Source organism: Balaenoptera borealis (assembly GCF_965194805.1).
Source record: "Balaenoptera borealis genome assembly, chromosome: 9".
NCBI classification, from domain to species: Eukaryota; Metazoa; Chordata; class Mammalia; order Artiodactyla; family Balaenopteridae; genus Balaenoptera; species Balaenoptera borealis.
This window is the reverse complement of record NC_138873.1, coordinates 27,992,895-28,019,172: the sequence shown is the minus strand read 5'-3', so window position 1 is coordinate 28,019,172 and position 26,278 is coordinate 27,992,895. Positions and strand designations below refer to the sequence as shown.

Below are 26,278 nucleotides of genomic sequence, written 5' to 3'. Positions count from 1 at the left end.
GGTGAAATAAAGAGAGGCATTACCAAAAGAAGTTCACTAATTCACTGGAAAAATGAAGAAGTAACACTATTGTCATGGGTGACTGGGGCCATGAGCAGAAGAGGTAGAATGTGCTCTAAGGGTAAGGATAAAAACTTAATTGTGATGGAGGGAAAAGTCAGGTCTAAAGCCAGGGGATGAAAAAAATAAATGAGGGGAAAGGTAATAAAAGAGTTGGGTGATTTAGGAAGCTAAGTCTGTGAACAAAGGGAATGTACCAATGCTCATCCTTCATACATGGCCCAGAGAAAGCTTTCCAGGGTTTAAGTGGCCTCTGAAGGCACCACTCTGCCAGGCTAGATGCTGAGCTAAATTATAATTGTGCTGCTCTCTTTCATTTGAGTGGGTGCCTTTGTTTATTATCCATAAGTGACCACTTCTCAAGAGATCAATATTCTTGGTTCCATTCTTGACATTTCAGTATTCTTATCAATAAGAACATGGCTTTTTCCCCCAGCATCTTAGCATGATGTCCCAGACATTTTTTGCTGATTTTTAATACTTCGTTTACAAACATAATACCCTTCCTAAGCCCCCCTTTCAGCACCCACCAAATCAAAATGCTAAGATATAGCATTCTCGAGTCCAAGGAATGTTACAGTTGTCACCCCAAAAATTAGAACAGCAATCACACGAATTACAACTCTTTTATTCAGAACACAAGTCTGATATTCTTGAGCTCATTCAACAAATATTTATCAAGTATCCTCATATGGTTTCTGTTTTATGTACAAGTGCTTTGTATAACATCTTTAAGCCTTTCAGGGTGTGTGTTCTTATTCGGTGACCTTTGGTTGGGAAAAGAGCACCTAGCTTTTGATTACCACCTCATGCCAACTCCCTAAAGGATGTGCTGCAGGTGTAGGGTGTAGTTTTACTGATTACTCACTACTTGTGATCCTGCCAATTTTCATTAATGGGAATATTTCCATCAAAACTTAGCATTCTTGAAATGATTTTCTTGTGGCTCTACTATGTAGTTCTTTTTGCCAATCCCTGATATCAGAAGTTTTTATAACTGACCTCTGAGCTCTTGGTCTGTATTCCCTTTTGTCTCCTGGATATAAATGTGGATTCATTAGATGTTAGGCCAGGGTTACCTCATAAATCATTTCTGGACTTTTCAAGGTGAAGCAATGCTCCCTTAACAGAGTCTTAGAAGGGAAGAATTTTCTTCTTTTCCTTTTTCCTTACTTATTCAAAGACACTCAAACTATATTTCACTACTGGTGGAGATTATTTAGTGCAGCTGGACTGACTTTCCAATGCACTAAGAATGTGTTCATGGAAATTGGCTCTAGAGCAGTGCTTCTCTGACTTGAATATTCATATAAATTGCCCGGGGATCTTGTGAACATGCAAATTCTTCCAATCAGTAGGTCACTGAGTTTCACTGAATTTGTGCAATGCAATTAATCCCTTCCTGAACTCTGACCCCAAGGATCTCCAGTGTTTCCTGGAGTTTGTTAGAAATGTACATACGTGGGTACCACCAGATTTACTAAATCAGAATATGCATTTTAACAAGACACCATGTAATTTGTTTGTACACTGAAGTTTGGGAAATATTGTCCTAAAAATCACACAGAATCAGGCAAAAGCAAAAGCACAATTATTATACCCTCTTTCATTATATCTTTACTGTGTCCTTCTCTGATTATTCCATAAGGATGCAGCTGCGTGTAGTATCACTCAAGCTACAAGATAAGTAGCTTGCCTGAACTACCTTCCCTTGTGTACTGAATCTTGAAATATTGAAGTCATTTCCACTACCAATATACCAATGCTTCCAAACTGGTGCCTCAGGGCTGTGTAAAGAATGAAGATATGTTTTGTTGGTCATTTTGTGTGTCTTGCACATGATTAAAAGGCAATGTTAATGAGCAGGTGTGAAAAGATTAATACCTATCTTCTTACACAGAACCTGTATCATACATAGGTATCATACAACATATCTATAGACATTTGAGTTTGGGATCCTTTAGAGCAGTAATTCCCAATGTAAATTCTATGGAACAGTATTTTGAGAGCACTAAACAAGTATTATTTGAAAAAATGTTTCTGTGATCCACTAGGTTTGAGTGAAACAAAAAAAATGTTTGAAGGGTATTTCAGAGGCTTTAAAATACAGCGTATTGTTTGAATCTCCACTGCAACATTTCCCAAACTCATTTAGTCAAGGAACCCTTTGTCACAGAGGATCTCAAAGGATTAAAGTTCTGTAGAACATACTTCAGACCAGCAGTTGGCAAACTACAGCCTGCAGACCAAATTCAATCCGCTACTTGTTTTTGTACTGCTCATGAGTCAAGGAAAGTTTTTCGATATTTAAGTGATTACAAACCAAAGAAGAATAACACTTCATAACATGAATAAAAACAAAAAAAGAATAAAAAACAAAGGAGAATAATATTTCATAAAAAATTAGGTGAAATTCAAATTTCAGTGTTCGTAAGTAAAGTTTTGCTGGAATATGGCCACGCTCATTTAGACGTATTGCCTATGGTTTCTTTCATGCTACAGTGGCAGAGTTGAGCAGTTGAGGAAGAAATCACATGTCCTGTAAAGATGAAAATATTTATAACCTGGCCCTTTATACAAAAAATTTGCCAGCACCTGCTTTAGATGACACTGTTAAAAAGGCCTAGCCTCTGAATCTACAAGATGATAATAACAGTAATATCTTTTTTGGATGAGTACAGGTGTGCTAAAGATAACAGCATGCCATAGCAAATCAATGTTTTCTCATAGAGACACTTTAAAGTCAATATAGACATGTAAAATACCCATTTTAATAAATTACAATAAGAATTTCTTTCTGAGAATCACCACAAGTAACTTTCAGACTTTTTTTTTTTTTTTAGAGGAATTTTCCCATTCACTTTTTTTTTTTTTTTAATTATTTATTTTTATTGATTTATTTATATATGGCTGTGCTGGGTCTTCGTTTCTGTGTGAGGGCTTTCTCTAGTTGCGGCAAGCGGGGGCCACTCTTCATCGCAGTGCGTGGGCCTCTCACTATCACGGCTTCTCCTGTTGCGGAGCACAGGCTCCAGACGCGCAGGCTCAGTAATTGTGGCTCACGGGCCTAGCTGCTCTGCGGCATGTGGGATCTTCCCAGACCAGGGCTCGAACCCGTGTCCCCTGCATTGGCAGGCAGATTCTCAACCACTGCGCCACCAGGGAAGCCCCAGACTTTTAAAAATATAGAGAGTTTATATTTGGTAGCTAAATTGTGCAATATTCGGTTATTACAAATTTTACCTGAATCTATTTTCAATGTCTCAAACTTTTTGATCTCAGGAGCCCTTTGCAATCTTAAAAATTATTGAGGACCTCAAAGCTCTTTTATTAATGTGGGCTATACCCATCAATATTTATCAGATTAGAAATAAAAACTGAGAAATTAAAAAATATGTATTTATTACTCATTTTAAAATGACAATAAACCATTTCATGTTAATATAAATAACAGATATTTTGTTTAAAATAACTATAATTTTCAAAGAGGGTCATTGTTTGACATTATTTTGCAAATCTCTTTAGTTCAATAGTCTAGTTCAGTTCAGTGGGAAACAGTAGATTTTCATCTATTTTGCCATTTAATCTATTATGATATCACACATCATTAGGCCTCTGGAAAACTCCACTGTACACTTGTAAAAGAATGAGAGTGAAAAAGGTAAATAATGTTTTGGAATTATTATGGAAGTATGTTTTACTTTATGTACTCTCTGAAGGGATCTCAGAGGCACTTTGAAAATTGCTACTTTTTTGTGACTGAGAATGAACGATTAACCTTATATATCACATAGACACACAAACACACACACACATTTACAGTGATAAAAATTACTGATGGTCCCCAATTTAGAAGGTAATATGTTTCAAACATTTGTTTGTAAACTACCTGATTACTTGCTAGACCCATTGACTTGCACTACTAATATTTCAGAATCAATCTATTTGTTGTGTTAATGATTGTATGTAAAAATCTATTCAGAGTCCAAGCCTAGAAGACAGGAATGTGACTCCCTTCTTGCTGACTAGCAGTGGTGTTGGAACCTCTATCTCTGCATCACTGCTCAACGGCCAGTGAAATTTGGAATTTCTTCAGCTCCAAGCAGCTAGAAGCAAGAACATGATCCCAATAGGGACTTAGAGTGTGTGGGAGGTAAAGTGACTTTCTTTTATGAAGTGCAGGAATTAGTTAAACCTTTTTCCACCTTATTGCTTTTGGGCTTTGGATCACATCTTATTTTTGTGTTTTCTGCAGAACAAACTCAATCTCACTGTTTTCTCCATATGCTCCTGTATTTCTCAAGCTTCTAACAACTCAAATTGGCTTAAAGAAAAGATAATCTTTTTGGCTCACATAAGATCTGGGTATAAAAGGTGGAACTGGCCTTAGACGTGTTTAGATGTCTCAAGACTTTCTTTCTCTTTTCTCAACTCTACCTTCTCTGTGTTGACATCATCCCTACTTAAACTGGTCCTTCCCATGTGGTGAAAAATATGGCAACCAGAATGCAGTCTTTCCAGAAGGAAAGAGAAGGAGAGAGATTTGCTTCTTGTCAATGCTAATGTCAGTCTCAGATTAAAGGATGCTAACTTTCCAGCCCAGGTCACATGCCCATGCCTTAGTGGAAAAGAGGGGGGTCCCTGACTGGAAGCACCTGAAGAATCTCATGGAATGCGATAGAGGAGTTGTTAGAGACATACAGGGGAGACAACAAGGAAAAAACTTCGTCCTGCACTTATTGCTTTTAAATGAAATCAAGGACATTCTGAGGTTTTCTAAATACCTTTGCAATTTTTAAACTGTAATTATTAAATAGCGTTAATTTGGTATAATAATCGCTTTGAAGAAAGCTGAGAAATAAGATTCGAAACGATAGATAAAATACAGAGTTTTAGAAATCTCACTCTACTCCTAACCTAGCATTCCTCACCTCCAGATATTCATGGCTTCATGCTCTGGAAAACGTGTCTGTTTCTATCTCGATCCTTCCTGAAACCACTGTTCTCTTATGTTCTCTCAATGCAGGGACTATTATACCTTTTTTATTGAGAGGAAAGTTGAGACTCAGTGAGGTTAAATAACTTGTCCAAGGTCTCGGTCAGTAAATGGTAGAATTGAATCTTTCTCACCACAAACTAGTTTTCTTTCCACCGTAGGTGCTACCTCTTTATTAAACATCTTGCTAACTGAACAAGACCTAAATTTATTTATTCTTTCACCAAGTATTTATTGGTAGGCGCTGTTTTGGACACAGAGGATGTACTGTGAGTAAGATAGTTAAGTTTCTGCTTTCATGGAGTTAATGTCCTAGTGGGGGAAACAGAAAATAAACAAATAAATATATATGATGTTACTTGACAACAAGTACTATAGAGAAAGTGATGGGAAAAGTGTGCTTTTTAATTAGGGTTATTAGCCACAACATCTCTGATGTTCCCTCAAGCAGAGACCTGAATGAAGCCAGGAAGCATGCCAGGGGGATACTGGAAGAAGCAGTGCCTCAGACAGGAGAATGGGAAAAACAAAGGCTCTGGAGTGTCAGTGTTCTTGGCATGTTTGCAGGGAACAGCAAAGAGACTAGGGGCCTGGAACTAATTTTGAGTAGGGGTGGGAGCAGTAGGGAATTAGGTCAGAGAGGTAGCCAAAGGACACTTTATCCAGAAAGATCAGAGAGATGGAAACTGTTCAATTACATATTCTTATTTTCTGAAAGGAAAAAAAAAAAAAAACCTTTTATCATATTAAGGTGTTTGCCTTGAGAAGATGAAAAAAATGTCTTTCATCATTTTTGCCATCCATAAATGCCTATTCAAGTTTTATGTGTTCCATCATTTACTTATTCATTCCTTCAGTCAACATTTATCAGGCACCCACTGTGCTCTAGACCTGAGCCAGATGTTAGGGTTGTGGAAAAGGAAAAAGGTACTTTCCTGTCCTCCGGGAGCCATCATATGTCATATACAAGAGAATGATCAGGTTGACAAGAGCATTGTAATGACTGTGACAGTGACAGTCATTACTGTCCACGCATTTCTTTCCAGACGGTGGTTTCCACAAGCACTAGCTGGAAGCCTGCCACTTACTGACATGTTGCTACAAATTTTTTAATTAAGTGTTCTACAAGAAATGGAATCATTGTGGTAATGGATCCATCTTACTACTGTTTCAGAAGGGTTTAAAAGCATTTAATTTCCATGTCACATCCATTAAAAATGCATGATGTCATATACTCTGGGGAGCAATCCATTTCATAATTTGAAGTAGAACCAACAAAACATGATTCAAAAAGGAAATGAAGGTGACAAGGTTCAGAATAACATGAAGCAGTACGCATACACCTATCATGAACCTTCCTGGGGTTAAGTGACCTGACAGAGAACAGAGAGTTTAATGGATGCAAATCAGAGATCCAGACCACATTCCGTTTTCCTCAGAGAGAGAGAGAAGTGTAAATCAGGATAAAATAAAGTTAATGTGATATGCAGAAAACATTTTTAACGTTGGTTTCCTCTGTACTGAAGTGAGGAAAACAGAGCATAAGGAAGGCCAAGTGAGGGGACTGTGTAATGAGCCGTGAGATTAGAGAGGATGCAGATCTGTGGAGTGGCCTCTGCCTCCGCAGTCAGACGTGCTCCTGGCCAGCTGGCACCCACCCTGCCCAAGGCTCTTTCATGTTCCCGGACTTCAGAATGAGAGAGGAGAGCTGTGGATATGCTCTCTCTCTCTCTCCAGTTCCACTCCCCTGCCCTTCCATCTTCTTCCAACGTGTTTACATTTGTACTTACATATTTCACATGGATCATGAAAGTTGGTTATGTATTATGGCTACAGAGTACTACATTACATTTTCAAGGGCAGAAAAAGCCTATACGTTAAGCTGCCAAATCAAATCCTTGCCAAAATGGTCCAAGCTAATGAGAAGGTTTGTAAATTACAGGTAAATGGATGAGATGTGGAGAACGAGGAATTCCCTGGAGAGCTGGCAAAGGGAATCACTGGGGGTCACTGGCATTTCTTTTGCATGATCTTAGTTGAAGTATTTGAGAATTTCAGTCTTTCTGTGTTAATGTACTAAAAATTCCTATAAATTTCAAGCTAGAACTAGGTCAGGTGTTATTTAAGCTAAGGGATCTATTACAATGTTTTGTCCAATACAGTTGGTCAGTAGTCACTTAATGAAAGAAAGAATGTGTATCTACAAAAATAAATAGACAAATATCAAATTTCAAAAGTACGAAGGACAGTTTTACCATTTGAGTCTGCTTCTGGCCCTGCCTCATCCCCACAAAGGGGAAATTCTATTAAATTTAGAATTTTCCACACATTCTGATGTGATTTAGTTTTAACTGGTCCTACCACTATGTCAGGTGATTCCTTGACCAATTATTAGACATCAACTGATTTTAATTTCTAAATTGGTTTTTTCCCTCTCTCTGCAGTTTTTTGAAGGTTTGTTTTGTATGCATTTGCTTTAGAGTCAAACAACATAAAGAATTTTTTAACTCATAGATCTTTGAGTCTTTAGACTTTTTTAAAGCCATAAAGCCTTTAGTTTCAGAGGCTTTCCCATTTTGCTGCTGAAAGCAAGTGACTTTCAGGATCCCTAGATAAGAAATCCTTAGCAGTGCCTGCTCAGAAAATTAAAGCAGAAGAAGAATCAATTTAATGGTTATAGTTCTACTAATTGGTTAGTCAGAAATAAGGCAAAAGTTAATCATTTTTTTATAATTTTCCCAAGACATATTTTCTATGCATGTTTATTACAAAGCATAAACTATTTTTGTGATGGATCAAAGTTTGATAAAATTTCTTTTTTTAAAACTAAGTTATTTTTAACTTTCTTAATGACTAAGAGAATAGAAAACATTCAAGTTTTTAAAAAGCAAATGTTCCTCATTACCAAGCCAAACGCATTGTTGTGAGAGTTAAATTTTAGATGTTGGTAATGGTAATTGCTTGAGCTTTGCTTGCACATCAGTAGCAAATTGTAGTCAGATAGATAAAACTAGACATCAACTTAATTCCTTTTTCTTCAAGTTCCCTTCTATATAATTCTGCTCATTATTAAAAAGAAATGAACCAAATGTCTGAATGTATATGAAATTATCCTGTGGTATCTATATTCCCTATTCTCAATAAATTGAGTTGAAAAGAAAGGAAAGCAACCTGTTACATTTTTGAAAAATGCAGTTAGTGAAAACTTTAGTATTGGTTTTTGTGTTTAATTCATTTTTTGGTAGGTTGTTTTCATGGCACTCATTATGAGAAATTTTGTGTGACTGGGAATTTGTGTTAAGAATAGAAGAGCCCAAAAAAACAGAGGGACAGGGAATAAAGGGAACAAGAAAGAAAAAAAAGGACGATGCTTCTGTGTGACGGGTTGTGGAGCTCAGAACAGAATATTGTGGGGTTTACTTCGGCCCTTTGGAGTCAGAATGGCATCCCTAGGGAAAATGTATCTGAAATGAGTCCTGAATAAGGGAAAGGAGTTTGCCAGGCAGACTAGGGAGAGGATGGGGAGAACGTTACATGCAGGCAGCAGCACTCTTCAAGGCCTGGAAGTGAATGAACTAGCCCACTTGAGGATGTGCAGGTAGTTGGACTCAGCGAGAATGTCCATGGCCATTGGGAGGTGAGGCTGTAAGGCAAGCTGTGGCAGACCATGGCCCTTCACAGACCATGCCAGGGGCTTTGGAATACGTGGTGTAGGTGTTATGAGTCATCGTGCCGGACATGGGGGCGAAGTGTTTGTGACATGATAATATATTCATTTTAGAAAGATCATTTCTGAGGTTGTGTAGACTATTGAAGCAGGACTGTCCCCAAGATGAGGAGACCAATCGGTAAGTGTTAGCATAAGCTAAGTTATGATGTGGTAACAAACGTTGCTTAAATCTCAGTGGTTCAGTGAAACCAAAGGGTATTACCCACTCGTTCTGTGCGCCCTACACAGGTCTCAGGGTCTTTGTTCCACAACGTCAGTCAGGGACTCAGGCTCCACCATGCTTTGGCTGCGCCACCTGGAACACATGACTTTTTCAATCACTGCAGTGAGGAAACAGGGAACTAAGTGTCATGCAATGGCTCTCTTATGCTTCAGGATGAAAGTGACACATGTCATTTTCCTACAGTCACAACCAGTTACATGGCTCTGCCCGACCACAGGAGGCTGGGAAATGAAGGAGAGCAGGTGGAATGCTCACCGAGCACCACAGTCTTTGCCACAGTAAGTTCCGATAACAAGATGAAGGCTGCTATGGGACTGGGGAAAAGGCAATCAGCTGTGGGTGGTCTTAAGGTGGTAGAAACAACAACCAAGGTAATTTGGTGCGGAGGGAGAGAGGAATGGCACAGGATGATTATTGGGTAAGTACTAAGTGGTGCCAGTGTACTCAGCTTCATGAGTAAAACTGGCAGAGGCCCAGATGTGGAGTAGAGAGTGATACGGTTCATTTTGGCCAGTACTGGTGTCTGTGCAGTCTAATTAAACATGTCCAGTAGTAACTGCAAGTCTGGAGCTCAAAATAGAGTCAGGGCTAGCTCTTGATATTTGTACAAAATCAGCAGTCATAGCTAGAGATTGCAAAGAAGCAGGCCGATGATTCTTCTAAAGGAGAGGATATAGAATGAGAATAAATGAGATCTAAAAATGTTGCATTATTTATGCAATCTGGATCCAGAGTCATCACTCTCAGATTGATTCAGGAAATAGACGGTCAGAATGTCTGCTTAAACAAGGCTATCATTAACTGTGTTTTGATGTATGGTTACAGAGGCCAGAGACACACTGAGAGATTTATTGAGTGCAGTATTTATTTGATACCTAAAGAAATAAAGTGAGGCTTCTTATGAACTCTTGTAGAGATTTACTTTAGATAGTGAAGAGCAACTTGACACTACAGATTATTAGACGCTAGAAGAGTTTATTAAATAAAACGGGTCAAAACACTGATGCTACTTCTCTGTGCCTGTACATTTTCACACTGTGTTTCTCAGAGGGTCTTCAGGAGATGCTGCAGGATGCAGGGGAGGGTGGAGCAGAGCAACTCACGACTTCCACCTCAGCCTCTACCAGCTCGGCAGTGACTTGTTTCATATCGTAAGATATCATTTGCTAGAGAGTTCCACACTACAAACAAAACAAACAAAAACAAAAGCATTTGCCTCTCCAGCTACAAAGTTAAGAAGACTTAGTTGAGGCTTTCATCATTTCTTGTTTGGATTATTTTCTTCTTCTTCCCATTGGTCTCCCTATCTCATCTTCCCTTTGTAATCCACCCTCCATACTGCTCCATTGTGATCATTCTCCAATACAAATTCAGTCCTAGCATCTGCTTCTTTCTATATACATGTCATTTATTGCCTTCCTATCACCTTTAGTGTAAAGTGAAACTTTACAGAATGGCACTCAGAAAGCACTTCATGACCAGCCTCTACTTCCCTCTCTCCAGCTCCATTTTCAGGATGTCTTTCTTTGTTACCTGTGCATCAACCATAACAAACGATTTGCACTTGCAATGCCCCGAAGGTGTAGAATGCCGTCTGCTTAGCTAATTCAACTTTTCTGATGCAGCTTCAGCATAACCTACTCTTAGAAGTCTCCCCCACCTCCACTAGTTTAGTTAGGAGTCCTCCTCCCAAGCTCCCATAGCAACGAAATGCATACTTCTCTGACAGCAAATATCCCACACTATTGTGTTAATGGATGTTTTGGTTGTCTCCTCACTGGGCTGTGAGCAGTCACCTTGGGGAAGGGACAGGCTCATCAACTCAGTTCCCTCACAGCTTGGCCCTGCACCTGGCCCTCAACCTTGTTTTTAACAAGTACGTGAATGAATGTTTCCCTTTGTGGAGATTATTAAAAGCAATAGATTTTTATCTGCTTGACTCATTTGAAAAGGTTTGGTCAATAAATACAGACGAAATGGCTTCTTCAGGTTTTGTTTGTATTGTTTCGATTTTTTGTTTTTTGTTTTTTTAGAATTTAATAGCCCGTGTAAACATAATATTTGAAAATAACATTTCAGAATATTAGGAGAGACTTTTTGACCCTTTAAAATATAAATAAAAATACAAAATATAGAAAAGTTATAAAACAAGAATTTGGATAGAAAGGTCTTCTTTAATGGAAAATATCACTGCGGGCTACCTGTTTCAAATGTCCTAAAGCATTACTTCTTTTTGTAGTGACCCAGCCACAAATTTAATAGCACCCATTATCTACAAGATAAAGTTGACATTCCTTAGCCTGGTTTCCAAATCCTCTGTAATTTGACCCCAAGTGACTTTTTCAACCACATTACTCACTAATACTTGACACAATTATTTTTGCCTTACTTAGATCTTTCCCCCTCATATTTCTATTTATTCTACTTGATTCTTGGTGGATATTTTCAATCTGATGATTTATATTTTCTTATTTCTGGAAAATTCTCCATCATTACATCTTAGATATTGTCTATCCACTCTTTGTTCATGCCTGTGGAATTTCTGTGAGGGAATTATGAGACTTTCAATGATTCCTGACTTCTATTTTATATCCTTCATTTTTTATCTTTCTCCAACATGCTAGAGAGATGTTCTGTTCTATCTTTGAATTCATCTTTAAGTATGACTTGCCTTCTGTATAATCAATTTGCTGAAATTTAAAACAAATTTAATGATTATACTTTTACTTGACTTTTTAGAGCTTCTTTCATAACTTCCTGTCTTTAATTTATAGATGCAATTCTTCCTTTATAGCTTAAACATTGTAAACATACTTATTGTAAACTCCCTTTCATATTATTCTATTGTTACTAGTTCCTCAGCTCCTATGAACTGTCTTTCACGTTGAGTGTCCTATTTTGTTCTAGGGTTATCGTTCGTGAATTTTTTTCAGAGGAAATTATCTTTTCTGGAGATCCATATAACTCCCTTGGGGTGATTTCCACTGGTATATCTATCAGTACTTTCAAGACGTTTGTTCTGAATTATTTTGTGTGTTAGGTTTTCAGAGTGCATCCATAATAAGAATCCAGTTCCCACTCCCATGAGCAGCTCAGTCTTGGGGGTCTAATATCCTTAGAAGACTCCTTTTTCACCCACAGGGTGGGGCAGTTGGCTCATTTCCAGTAGCTACTTTGGGTCTGCAGGCAGAGATGTTCTGGGTTCTTCAAGGTTTGTGCATTGCTTTCTGGGGTTCTGCCAGTTTTGCACAGGGACCAGTTCTGATTCCAGCCATGCACACATTTTCCTGGGTCAGATTCTGGTCTTGAATGGCCATGAAAACATCACCAGGCTTTGTGACCTGTAATCTCTCTTGTTCCTGATTCATTGTTCTATTCCCTGTTTCTAGCATGTGGAGATTTCCTATTTTGCTTTTGGGTTCTGCTATATATTTAACATCTAAAAATACCCGTTGTCCCTCTTTCTATGTATTTGGAAATGTGTTCAATCGATCTTAGCTGGAAAACTGCCTACTATTTTTTAACTGTTTAAATATGTAGTCCTTTTTTTCTACTGTTATCTCCATTTTGAATAATCTCTCCAATTATCTCTGCCTGTTGAAAATTTATTCTAACCTTCCAGGATTTCAGAGCTTGCTGAAGGTAAACTCTTCAATGCTTTTTTTCCCTCCATGGACCAAATTAACCCCTAATCAGTTCCTTATTTGTACTCCTTTGACATCCATTGGATATTTAATCATATTTTGTTATAATTGTTTTCTGACTATTTGTCTTCTAGTGAGATTATAAAATCTTTGAGATTTGGGGCCATTTCTTAAACTTCTTGAATTTCTCCATAGTGATATCTATAGAACTGGGCACTCAAATAAATACTTTCTAGTGGTAGAATGACTGAAATAAAAGACACACTAGAATAAAAATAATTTTACAGTATTTTACTTAAAATTTTTTTAAAGTTTCATGCATGCAACATATTTTGACTTCTGTCTCCACTGTTTACACAAGATTCACCACCAAAAGTTTAGTTTCCATCTGTCATCATGCAGCTGAGCTCCTTTACCCATTTTGCCCTCTCCCAACCCCGCTTCCACTCTGGTAACCACTAATCTGTTCTCTGTATCTATGTATTTATTTTTGTTTGGTTTGGTCATTTATATTTTGGGGGTATTTTTATTCCACATATGAGTAAAATCATACAGTACTTATCTTTATCCACCTGACGTTTCACTTAGCCTGATACCTTCAAGGTCCACCCATGTTGCAGAAAATTGCAAGATTTTATCTTTTTTATTGCTCAGTAGTGTTCCATTGTGTGTGCACATATATATGTGTGTGTATATATATATATATATATATATATATATATATATATATATATATATATATATATACCACATCCTCTTTATTAATTCATCCACTATAGGCACTTAGGTTGTTTCTATACCTTGGCTATCGTAAGTAATTCTGTGATGAACATAGGGGTGCATATATCTTTTCTAATTAGTGTTTTCATATGCATAGGATGAATACCCAGAAGTAGAATAGCTGGATCATATGGTAGTTCTATTCTTAATTTTTTGAGGAATCTCCATACTGTTTTCCATAATGGCTGCACCAATTTACATCCCCCCCCCCAACAGTATATGAAGGTTCCCTTTTCTCCAACATTTGTTATTTCTTGCCCTTTTAATAATAGCCATTCTAATGGGTGTGAGGTGATATCTCATTGTGGTAATGAAGAAGATACTTGAAAATCATATATCCAATAATATCCAAAATATATAAAGAACTCATATAACTCAGCAACAACAACAGCAAAAAAACAAAGAACCTGATTAAAAAATGTGCAGAGCATCTGAATAGATGTTCTTCTGAAGAAGACACACAGATGGCCAACATACACATGAAAAGATGTTTAACATCACTAATTATTAGGGAAATTTACAGTATTTTAGATTTAATTTAAATGGATCCAAGCATCCAGAAAAACAAGATTTTTTTTTGAATTTTGTTTTCCTTTGTTTTCTGCTTAATCATTTTATTCTGAATTCATGAATTTATATGGCCAGAGAGATTTCATACAAGTCCTAGTTTACTGAAGGAGAACAGAAAGAATTTATTTCAAGCAGTATAGAATTAATATAATAGGTAAAATCTGAAGGGAATGAATTTGTGCCAACAAAAGAAGCTTCCTTAAACCAGTGGGGAAATTTAGCTACTTTTATGGATGTCTGCTTAGAATTTGGTCCTGAGTAAATGAACTAACAACCAGCTGATTCTCAGAGTCACTTTCGCAGGAAACTATTTCTGAGTTCCAGTTCATGGGAAATCAGGAAGTTATGGGATGCAAATTACATTCCAACATGAACCGGCCAATCAAGCCTTGAACACTTTTGAGGTCTCTGGCTTTGCCTGTGAACATGGAAACACCCAAGGGCACCTTCAAATTAAAAATAAACACACTGTTCTAAAGAGTCCTGGATGTGTAATTTGGTAGAAATTTAAAGGATGTCTTTTTATAGTAACAGAGTCTATAAAGAAAATAAAATTCAGGTAAGGTTAAGACCTTTCCAGTCATAAGTGTATGTAAATGACCTTTAACTCCAAATTCAAACACTCTGGCCATTTCCCAACCCCTACTCTCCCATACTTTATGAGTAAAACACATGGTGCACCTATTGGTACATTAATAAAAACAATAGCTAATTTATTATTTAATTTCCTATGAGAAGTTATGTTCTTATACTTATTGAATGTCTCATTTAATACCTAAATAACCCTATGATGTCACTACAATTGTTTTTTCCCATTTGCAGGTGGGAAAACTGAGATTCAAAAAGGTTAATTAACTTACCCAAGTCATAAAGTAGTCTTAAACTACTTTATAAAATTCTTACTGGCCTCCTATTCATGACGCTACATTAGAAGATATATTTGTCCAGGGTTCTCTGGGAGAATTTATATTTTACTGGGATTAGAAGGGAAAACAGCAGTGCTGGTTAACCTGTTGGCATTCTAAACTCAATCCCTTCCTATTGAGTTTGATTATAAAGTTCCTCTAACCCTCTTTCTGAAAACTCCATTATCACCATTAAATTAAATTAAATTATTTATCATAATCATTTAATCACCATTATCATTTAATCTTAGATGTAAAAGGATGGGTGCCAACTACTGTCTGAACGTGGGCACATCTGATATGGATTAAATGTAAATTAAAAACCAATGACTCCCAAACCCGTTGTTAGCTGTCCCATCATACCTGTATTCTTTATGCTTTCTTCATCCCACAACCCAATTCAGCTTGTCTTTTTGCAAGTCTAGATCCTGTTACTGGCTATCTGGGGGCATGTCACAAATTATCCTGTGTGTCTGGAACCCCTGCTTGCAATATTTTTTCTTGGAGAGCTATATGCTAAATATTGACTGGCAAAGAAATAAAGTTTGGAAACTATAACTTCTGAAAAGCTTATATTATAATATTTAGAGCAGATTTATTTAAGGGAAGGATATGGTCAATGCTTTTTTTCCCCTGTTTTAAATAAAGGACTAGATACTAGATTTCATATTTGTTTAAAACAAAACTCAGAGAATTTTGAATAAGAAAAGAAAAAACAAATAAGGCTAATATAAATAAACTGCGTTAAATTAAATTATGTTAACTACAGAATATATTACTGGGAAAGGTTTTGAAAACTTCTCTAGAGGTCCTTAAAATTTTTTCACCTGTACTCCTTAAGATGGAATAGTGGGCGATGAACTCACTGCATTTTAAGCTTCCTTCCAACTTTCTGTTGCTGTTATTTATGATTCTACTCCAAATGGAAAATATAGGCCTTTATAATGTGTATTAAGAAAAGAAGCAACCTTCTGATCCCTATAAATACAAATATGCCATGCTGTTGGGAAAATTAAGGATGTTGGGGTCACCAGTACAATACTCTTTTCAAACTCTTAGGCAATAAAATAAGCAGCACACTAAATTACAACAAAGTTTCTCAACTTTGGATAAAGTAGACTCATCTTGGGGAGCTTATAAAAGTGAAGATTTCTGGATCTTCCCCTTCTACCCTCCCTTCCTGCCCCAAGATTCTGAATTTAATTGCTTTGGGTGAGCCTGATGCATTACATTTTAAAGAATATATAATATATGTTTATTATACAGCCACTTTAGCAGACAGTTTAATGGTTTCTTACAAAATGAACATAATCTTATAATAACATCTAGCAAACACTCTCTCTGGTATTTACCCAAAGGTATTGAAAACTCAATGTCCACACAAAAACCTGCATATAGATGTTTTAATCATAATTGCCCAAACTTGGAAGCAACCATGATGTTCTTCAGTAGGTGAATGGATAAACTGTAGTACAACCAGACAATGGAATATTATTCAGCTAAAAAGCAATGAGCTATTAAGCCCTAAAAATCATAGAGGAAACTTAAATGCATATTACTAAGTGAAAGAAAAGAACCGAAAAGGTTCCAACTATATCACATTCTGGAAATGACAAAAATACTATGGAGACAGTAAAAAGATCAGTGGTTGGGGGAGTGGGGGAAGTATGAATAGGCAGAGCACAGAGGATTTTTAGGGCAGTGAAAATACTATATGATACTGTAATGGTGGATACTTATTGTACATTTGTCCAAACTCATAGAATATACAACACTAAGAATGGACTTTGGGTGACAATGATATGTCAGTGTGGATTCATTAGTTGTAACTAATGTACCCCTCCGGTGGGGGGGTGTTAATAATGGGGGAGACTTTGCACGTGTGGGGGGAGATGGGAAATCTCGGTACCTTCCTCTTAACTTTACTATAGACCTAAAACTGCTCTTAAGAAAAAGTCTTAAGAGGTCAAGAGCACTCCCAACCAGCCCCACTATGGCTGGGCAGTTGAGTTGTGTCTTTCTCCATTTTTACCCACAAGATAGTGAGGAACAGCCCAGTGCTAATTTATTCCTGCCCTGAGCCAGGTTCCCAAGTGGGACTAGAGGAAGGAGTCACATTCAGGACCCTCCATCCATAGAGGTGTGACTCACCTGGTAACTGCTTCATCTGCTCGAACCGGAGCTGCAGCTCATGCCACCACTCCGCCTACCCCAGAGCCCCCTCCCCTGCATAGAGTGGCCACCTGCTCCCCTCCTTCCTGTTCACGTTGGCCACAGCCTGTGGCGAGAAGGGGGAGAAAGTGCTTGGTAACCACCTTGGATGTGGCCCTGACCTTAGCCCTGGCCTCTAGTCTCATCTTCTGGGCCAACAGAAGGCCACCTGCAAACCAGGTCAGCCTTCTTAGCTGAGAATAATTAGTACCAGGATAAAGGCCCTTAAAAGTGAATCCACTTTTTAAAAACATGGGACAAAATTTCAGAGTGATCTGTAGATTTAAAAAATTTGATTGAGGGTGTACTTTAAAAAATGAAATCAAAATTTACAAAGTTTCTCATATTTAATATTTACGCACTGATGATTTGAACAAAGCAGCAAGCGTATTTCTTTCAAAATGGTATGACAGCATAATCAACATCCTTCACCTCATGTTGAATTACACAGCACAAAGAATTCTTTTTGCTAACTGTGAGGGCTTTAATCCATTTTTAAAGAAACGTTTGTATCTTAATCCTTGTTGGTTTTTCTTTTTTACAGTTAACTGGCTTACGCCTGCCAGATCCTAAGTTGCCAGTGGCTTTGACTACGTGACGTCCTGGATCCTCCTCAAGACATTAAACTTCTCTCTGCAGTCCATTTATACTGGACTGAATTTGCCTTGACTTATCTGCAAAAATCAGCAAAAGGCGTATCTTTTGTGTATAATGACTCAATGGTTAGGATTAGATACTGATGTTAGTGAGGAGAAATGTTCGAAGGGGAACTGATTTTTTTTTAAGTGGTCAGTTCATAGTCACTATTTTCACATAATGATGATTTTTGCTTCCCTGCCTAAATATTCAATATGGATGTTGGGATTTCACAGGCACTGTGTGGGCCCAGGGACTGCCTGTGTTACATCATTCTTACAGATCTTTACCAAAGGCTCTAAGACCTTGGGGAGCCTATGGACCCCTGCAGGTTTGCCCATCCACTCCAACTTGTCATTTTACAGCTGGGGAAACTGAACCTGAAGAGAGGGTGGAACTTGTCCAAGGACACACATAAAAAGTTATCTTTCAAAGGAGCTGTTTATTTAAGAACAACGCTTTAGAGTTGGAAAGACGTGGTTCTAATCTCAGCAATCTCTCTGACAAGCTACAACCTTGTGGAAGCTCAGTTTTATCTACAAGGTAGGACTAATAACAGTAGAGCCCGCATGGTGGGGGTAAAGATGAGAATGTAGGCAAAACGCTTACCACAGTGCCCGCCCATGGTAAGGGCTCAGTGAAGATTGGCTGCTATCAAGATGGATCCAGGATCCAGCTCTCCAGCCAGAATCCACCATGAGTTGAGATCTTCTGTGACCAATGATCTTAATGGGGTGGCAACCATGGAAATAGCTCTGTGGTGGAAGACCACACATGACATTATTCAAGTTTTGCAACTAACTGTGTGACCTAGGACCATTCACTTGTTCAACAAATATGTACCTGGTACCTACTGGCAGGGGCAGTAGTAAAGATTTAAGGGTAGAAAGAGATACAACCCCTCCCCTCAGTTCTGTACACAGAGATCTGCACTGATGATAGAGAGAGAGAGAAGGGGCATCTTAACAGCAGCATGTGAAGATAGGAAGAGATTACTTCCTGGAGGAGGGAGAGAATAAGCTGAGACCCAAAAGATGGGCACTAAATAGCCTAAAACTAAACTACCCATATAGTAGTCACTAGCTACATGCAGCCACTGAGCATGTGAAAAATGGCTGGTCTGAATTGATATGTGCTGTAAATACGTACATATTTCAAAAAATTAGTAACAAAAAAATGTAAAATATCTCAATTTTTATATTGAGTACATGTTAAAGTGATAATATTTTGGATATGTTAAGTTGAATAAAATGTTATTAAAATTTTTAAATATATATATTTTAAAAAATATAAGATAAATAGAATAGACTATAATAAATACAGTATAAATAAAATATATTTATTGTATTAATTAGTTATTTATTTGAGGTTGAAGATCAGTGCTCATGAAGGCCATTTATTTTGTTGTTTGATAATACCAGACAAGAAAATTCATGAGAAAGAAATGATTGAGTAAGGATGGAAAAATGAGAATTGATCATCCTCTTCATATTTTCCATCATTGCATGTATGTATTTTCACAAAAATCATAAATAGCTAAAGGTAGTTATTTGCCTCAAATTCCCAATCAGGTTTAAGAAATTTTTTGACTGAATTTTGTAATTCTAATTGGGAGACTGAATATGCAAATGGACAATGACCAGGCCCTTATGACGATGGAACTCTGATTACAGTGACCTTCAGCATTTGCCTAAAGTCCCTTGAACCAAGGAATCTGTAGTGGGAAGACTAGAGCAAGAAAGGGAGGAGCCAGGTAGGAGAGGTGGTGACCTTTGGAAGGCTGTGTTTCTGAGAATTTAACTAACAATTTTGAAGTTGAGATGAGGAAATGCTTTTCTGTGGACAGTATAGAGTGCTCAACTTGATTCCAAATGCTCATTCTTGACATCACTCAAATGATGTGTGCATGTAACATCCACAGTATACAGAAGAAGCAAAGCCCGAGTCTTCACAACAATAGACCTGCTTTATTGATTTTGCTTTAGTCTTAAAAGAAAGGGATTTAAGGTAATTTGATTCTAAAAACATTACTGAGTACCTATTATTTGCAATTCACTGCACTTGGTAATGAACATGAGAGAGATGCAGAAGCTCTTTTCTCTTCCAGTTCTTCAAAGGAAAGAGCATTTCTGTTATAATCAGGTGACAAGATGCCCTGCTAATTGTTCATGCCAATTCATGATCATTTGTAGTTGCAATACAGTGTCATAAAAGGAGTCACAAAACCTTGTGACTTAGTTCACTTTTTCTCTGTATTTTTATGATATATACTATAAATGCAAATTAACTTCAAATGAATAAGTCCTGTCTTCTAAAAATCAGGCATAAACAAATACTTCCCATAACTGATATTTGGAATACTTCCACAGTTAATGGATTATATTAATTCAATAATTAATTATAGTCTCATTATCTAGAAGAATCTGTATCAAAAAAGAAGCTTGTAGATATTTAGGGGGTGGGGGATTAGAGCATATTAACACATTTCCTATATCATTCAACTACTTTTAATGTAAATTTAAGCATTATCAGATGAAACATTGAAAAGTGGAATTTGGGAGCACAAGGGAAGAAGAATAATCTCCTTGGTTCTCAAACTTGGATGTCCTTTGGGATCATTTGGAAAGTTTTTTTTAAAGTACTGATGCCTGAGTTCAATCCTCTGGGATTCTGATTCAATTGGTCTGCAGTTTGGCCCAGGCCAGGTGATGCTAACACGTAGCAGAGTTTGAGAACATCAATCTAGAATGTAGAATCTAGTTTATTTCATGCCTCCTCCAGACTATGAACCCTTTCCTGATTTCACAGGTTTGTCAAATAGTTTTGTGATGTTAACTTGGTTTCCCAAGTAGGTATTCCTTCTGGAAAGAGATAGTCCTCATTGTAAATGATTAATTGACTTTCAGGTCAAATTAGTCTTTGGTTAGTCGACCCGTGAGAGGTAGTGTCCTTCTCCTTTTGCACCCCTCAAGCTGATCAGCGTCGGGTAAGCATGTCCTCATCAAGGTTCCAGACTTACAGTGCTAGCAGGCCAACCCTTGAAACAAAAGTAGATAACAGTCACACCGAGACCATTACAGTTTTTCAATATACTTCCCCCAAATTATTACATGCTTGTTTCTTACATCTGCTTAATCATGCCCTTGGACCAGTGGTTCTCAATCCTGGCTGCGCATTAAAATCACCTGGGATATTTTAGGACTCCTGACGCCTGGGCCACACCACAGACCATAAGCGTGGGCTTGGGTATTACAGCCATCACATGCAATGAGGTAGGTAATATTCTTACACTTCCATATTACAGGTAAGGAACTGAGATACAGAGTAACTTCCCTGGGATCACACAGCTAATAAGTGGCAGAGCTGGAATTTGAACTCAAGCAGCTTGACTCGAGGTTCATTCTTTGCCAATAATTGAGACTTTTCATCTGATGAAGCTTTTCAGAAATTTCTACTATGGGCAGACTGGAGTTTGATGTTGCAAGTTTCATGTGTGCTTCTAGGCTTATTCTTCATATTTTACCCAGGGTATTTGCTCTATTTCTACTGCACTGAAGAAGCCATTAATAAGAGATGCTACAGCTGCTTTCTTAATATCAGCCCACGGTTTCAAAATTTCTTTGATTTGTGCATATGTTAGGTACCTTAAGTCCATCAAAGTTGCATGTAAAAACAAGAAAAGAGTCTCCATGCCCCTTCCCAAATCTTTGTCAGTGTCATGTGTGAAAATCCTTTTAATTTCCTTTATTAGTTTAGTGTGTCCTTAATTTAGCATTAAAAATCCAGATTTCTTCCAGCTATTGGACATTGTCCCATTTCAAACTTTTAAAAGCAAATTATTCAGAGTTGTACGGCAGTAACTATGTGACTAGGAGAAATACATCTCAGCCTTTGGCAAGCAGCCTTGAGAATTGCAATAGTTTCATATTGTGGATTTCAATCAATGTAACAAACTTATGGGGCACCATCTATGTATAGTGAATCAATTTTAGATTTTAAGAGTTCCTTGTTTCACATTTTGTGGCAAACAAATCTCTCTAGACTCTTGTTAAAAAACGCAAAAATGTGATTTAGGAGGTGGGAGGTGAGATGCTGGACATGGTGTTTCTAACAAGCTCCCAAGTGATGTAGGCTGCTGGCCTGTGAACTACATTTTGAGTAGCAAGGATACTGTGCTGGTAAACTGGCTGTTCAAAGGAGGAAAACAAGACTTGATTTGTAACTAATTTGCTAATTTCCATGACATAAATCCTCCCACAATGGCCAAGTTCAAGCTACCAACATGATGTCACTGAAAACTGAGCTGGGAAGAGACTGTGCAGCATAACGCACACAATGGGCTCTCCCAAGCAGACACAACCTGGCTTCAGCACACCATTGGATCTACGCGATTTTAAGCACACCCTATTTCAAGATTCAAAATAGCAAATGATGCTGTTCCACTCTGCAAAGAATTTTAATAAGGTTAGGGAGACAAAGAACGTTATAGGGAAAATGATCAGAGAGTAGTTAAAAAGGGTTGAGAATCAATTCAAAGTAATGTAGTTCCAAGATTATATAGACTGAATATACATCTATTCAGGGTACGTTTAAAAAGTTAAAATCCTCATGGGACCAATAATAGAAACTTTGAGGGAGATTTGAACCAGGTTTTGATGGTGGCAGCTTCTGATGAATGGGAAAGAAGAACATTCACAGAAAAGGAAGTAGGGTAAGAACCAGCAAAACGTCTGAATCAAACGAGATGGAGGAAAACCTTGGCATTACTAAGGAGTTGGGAGCAGGGTGGTGGTTGTTCCAGGAGCAGAACAAAGGCATCCTGCTTTCACAGATGTTTTATTCTTTGGCATGATTGGGGAATAAAATATTCAGATTAATCAAACATTCAAGTTAACAGAGTTGACATAGGTACCAGAAAGAGATACCAATATTTAAAGTAATAAAATACACTGAAGTATACAGAACCTAATTTCTTTGTTCTTTGATGGAGAAAAGACTTCTAGAGCTGTCATTTCTCAGAGCCATCGCTTTGAGCACCTTTGGTACCTATTCTGGTAGAGTCAGGGATGGAGCCTGGAAGTTCCATTCCCAGGGTGCTGTAAGAAGAGTGTGCTCTCAAGCCTTTTCCCAGGGCTGTGGTGTGAGAGCATCCTAGGCAACCCTATCCCATGGAGAGAATTGCTAGTTGGGAGAAACACTCTCCCTTAAAATGTATTGAGTCTTTAGGAGTTCAACCTCAGTTTCTTCATCTGTAAAATGGGTCTAATAATACCTACCTTATATGGCCTTTGTAAGGATTAAGTGGAACCTGGTCAAGACATGTTAGTGCTCAGTAAATACAGGTTTCTACATTCCCAGTTCAACTTTGAGAGAACCTATGTCCAACTGTGATCTATGTTGGAATGTCTAGGGACCTTCTTAGAGGGCTGCGTCCTTCTTAGAGGGCTATCCCTAGACCTTCTGACTCCTGCTTTATCAGCCAACCAAATGTGAGAATGCCTTTTTACTTTTCTGAGAGCTTAACACAGATTTATTTTGAAAAAAATTATCCTTTTCTTTTCTGTGCCTTGGAATAAATGTGCTATTTCATTTTCTTAATTTGTGCTATGTTAAGAACCAGAAGAGGGAACTTAAGGTCAGTCAGCCTCTCAGGTTGAGAAACTCTTAAGCTATAAGCTCCAGAATCTTCTCTTTGTCTGTGATTCCAAACGGGCTTGTGGGGAAAAGTGATATAACCATGAGATCACTGTGTTCTTTTAGATGATTTCCTGTTTCCTGTGTATTTAAATACACAGGGAATAATCCCACTATTAAAATGAGACCCTGTATGTGTGTATGGGCAGAAGTTCAATGAAAAAGAAAGAAAAATATGCTTGCTGAATACCAGATGTAGACTGCATAAATCCTGTCAGAACAAGTGGGGAATAGCTTTATGGCTGACTTGCAAGAAACCTAAGGGAACTGGGAAGTCAGATAGGCATGTGTCAAACAGACATATTTAAATCATCCGCTTCCTCAGCAAAATAAAATTTTGAAAGGGTTCTGTTTTCTTTTGTGGTTTGAAATTACAGTTGTACGCCTCAGAGGTCCCGCTTGATGGAGGGCTTTCAAGCAAAGAAGTTACACTACCAAGTTCAGGCTCTTGGCAACACAGGGATCACCCAGGGCCTCTGACCGAAGTCTCCAACCTTGCCCTGTTTGTACTTTCTGCTCTTTGTCATCTTAGGAACAAATTGCAGTGCAGCTGACCACTGCTTCAAGGCCCTCCAGCTTGTCATAGCTAAAAGACCTTTGCATCTGGAAGAGAATGGTGCCCACTGGCTTACTTTGCAGACCAGGCTTCAGCTGGTATACTGTCGATCAAGTCCTTAGCCCTGATACTTGCAAACTAGGCAACTCTGTTGCCTAGCCTCTTCCTGTCCACAGTTCATATACTGATGACCCTATAGACCAACAGTTCGTGTTAAGACAAACAAATCTGATTTAAAAACTAGTAACCTATGTATGCTTGGTGACAAGATTCATACTACTCTGTAGTGAGAGAGAAAACAAACTGGACACCAGTCATTTTCAGGTATGACCTCCTGACAGGTAAGTCCTTCAGGAGGCTACCTTATAGTTTGGTAAGTTATTGGTGGGAACAGATGCAAAGCAAAGGTACCTAGGTATTAACCATTTCCTTTAAGCTATGGTAGCTCCCTAAATTCTTTTTCTCAGGATATTTCTGTTTTGAAATACCCTGTTAAATATATTATTTCTGTCATGGCTATACTTAGTAGAATAAAAAATTATGGTGCTGTGAAAAGACCATGGGCTTTGTAGTCAAACAGACCTACTCTACTACTTAGTATTATTGTTACCATTACCTTTCCAACTCCACTATTTACTAATGTGTGAACATAACATGTGATTGTACCTCTCTGAGCCTCAGTTTCCTTCTTGCTGAGATTATATATGTAAAAAGCATTTCTCTAAAACCTAGTACAGTATCTCAGTGTCTGCTACTTTGGGAAACCGATTCTTACTCTTCACCATCCATCCATCCTTTTACTAAATGCCTACTGAACACTTTTAAGTGCCAGCCACTGTTTCTGTCAGAAGCGCTGTTACCGAACCAGGTTTGTTTTGACCAGCAAACCAAACTGCTAAGATGCCGAGGTTTGCAGCAAAGAGAGGGTTTATTTGCAGGGCAGCCAAGTGAGGAGAGGGGAGAACAAGTCTCATATCTGCCCCCAGAGGCAAGGGGCTCAGGGTTTATATGAGATAAAAAATAAAGAAGCAGGGCAGTCTAAGGGGGGGAGCATAGGGGTGTGGGGGGCATGGGGGCATGTGGGGCATGGTCACGGTGCAGGGCGTGTGGGTAAGTGGTCATGGTGCAGGGTGTGTGGGGCGTGGTCATGGTGCAGGGCGTGTGGGCGTGTGGGGCGTGGTCACGGTGCAGGGCATGGGGGCGTGGTCATGGTGCAGGGCGTGGGGTGTGGCCACGGTGCAGGGCGTGGGGTCACGGGTCACGGTGCTGGGTGTGGGGGCGTGGGGGCGTGGTCATGGTGCAGGGCGTGGGGGCGTGGGCACGGTGCAGGGCGTGTGGGGCGTGTGGGGCGTGTGGGGCGTGGTCACGGTGCAGGGCGTGTGGGGCGTGTGGGGCGTGTGGAGCGTGTGGGGCGTGTGGGGCGTGTGGGGCGTGTGGGGCGTGGGGGGCGTGGTCACGGTGCAAGGCGTGGGGGCGTGGTCACGGTGCAGGGCGTGGGGGCGTAGGGGGCGTGGGCACGGTGCAGGGCGTGGGGAGCGGCGACTGGAGAAAGGTGCGAAAGCGTCCCGCGCAGGTGTAACAAAGCCAAAGGCCTCTGCAAAGACAGTGCCGGTGCTTAGCACCAACTGAGGGTGGAGTTTTCAGTCCTCTGACGTCAGAAGTCACTGAGCCGAAGCTCAAGCTCACGTGTGCCCAGGTGGAGGAGGGTCGGTGGTCCTTGAAAGTTTTAACCAGCTCAGCTGAAACTAGACGCCGCTGACTCCCAAGTTCCTAGAAAACAACTTGGGCAAACGTCTTACTGTTTAGGCTTCGCGCCACTTGAAGGACATGCAAGTTTTGTAGATCTGCTTGATTACCGAAGGCGGGTGAAATGGATTTGACTAAGACTTACCCTCCGTTTCAGAGCTATGAACAAAAGAGTAAGATGTGAGCTTTGACCTTAGGAAGCCGTCTCGGTGTCTAACATGGAGGCAGGTACGTATTTGAAGGTATGCACCAGGCACAAAGCCCATAATGTTCGGCCCTTTCAGGCCAGAGTATGAAGTGTCAGGAAAGCCTTAACTGAGGAGACGACTTGGAAGCTGAGCCTTGAGGAATAAGCAAGAGTTCGCCAGCTAAACGAAGTGGGGGATGGGAGGGGTGGCGATGATGGCAGGGGGAACATTTCAGAAAGTCCAGAGCGTGCAAAGGCCGAGAGACAGAAGAACATGGCGCTCCTCGAGCATTACAAACCGTTCTGTGTGTAAGAGCATAGAGCCTGGTGGGAATGCGAG

At 39.0% G+C, this 26,278-nt stretch overlaps 1 protein-coding gene across 1 annotated transcript in view; it reads left to right on the top strand.

Annotated features, from left to right (window-relative positions):
- The window catches only part of PDE7B (phosphodiesterase 7B), a gene marked incomplete at its 3' end in the record, with an annotated part of 635,832 nt that overhangs the window by 128,579 nt on the left and 480,975 nt on the right, over positions 1-26,278 (top strand). The gene's annotated exons all lie outside the window — the stretch shown is intronic.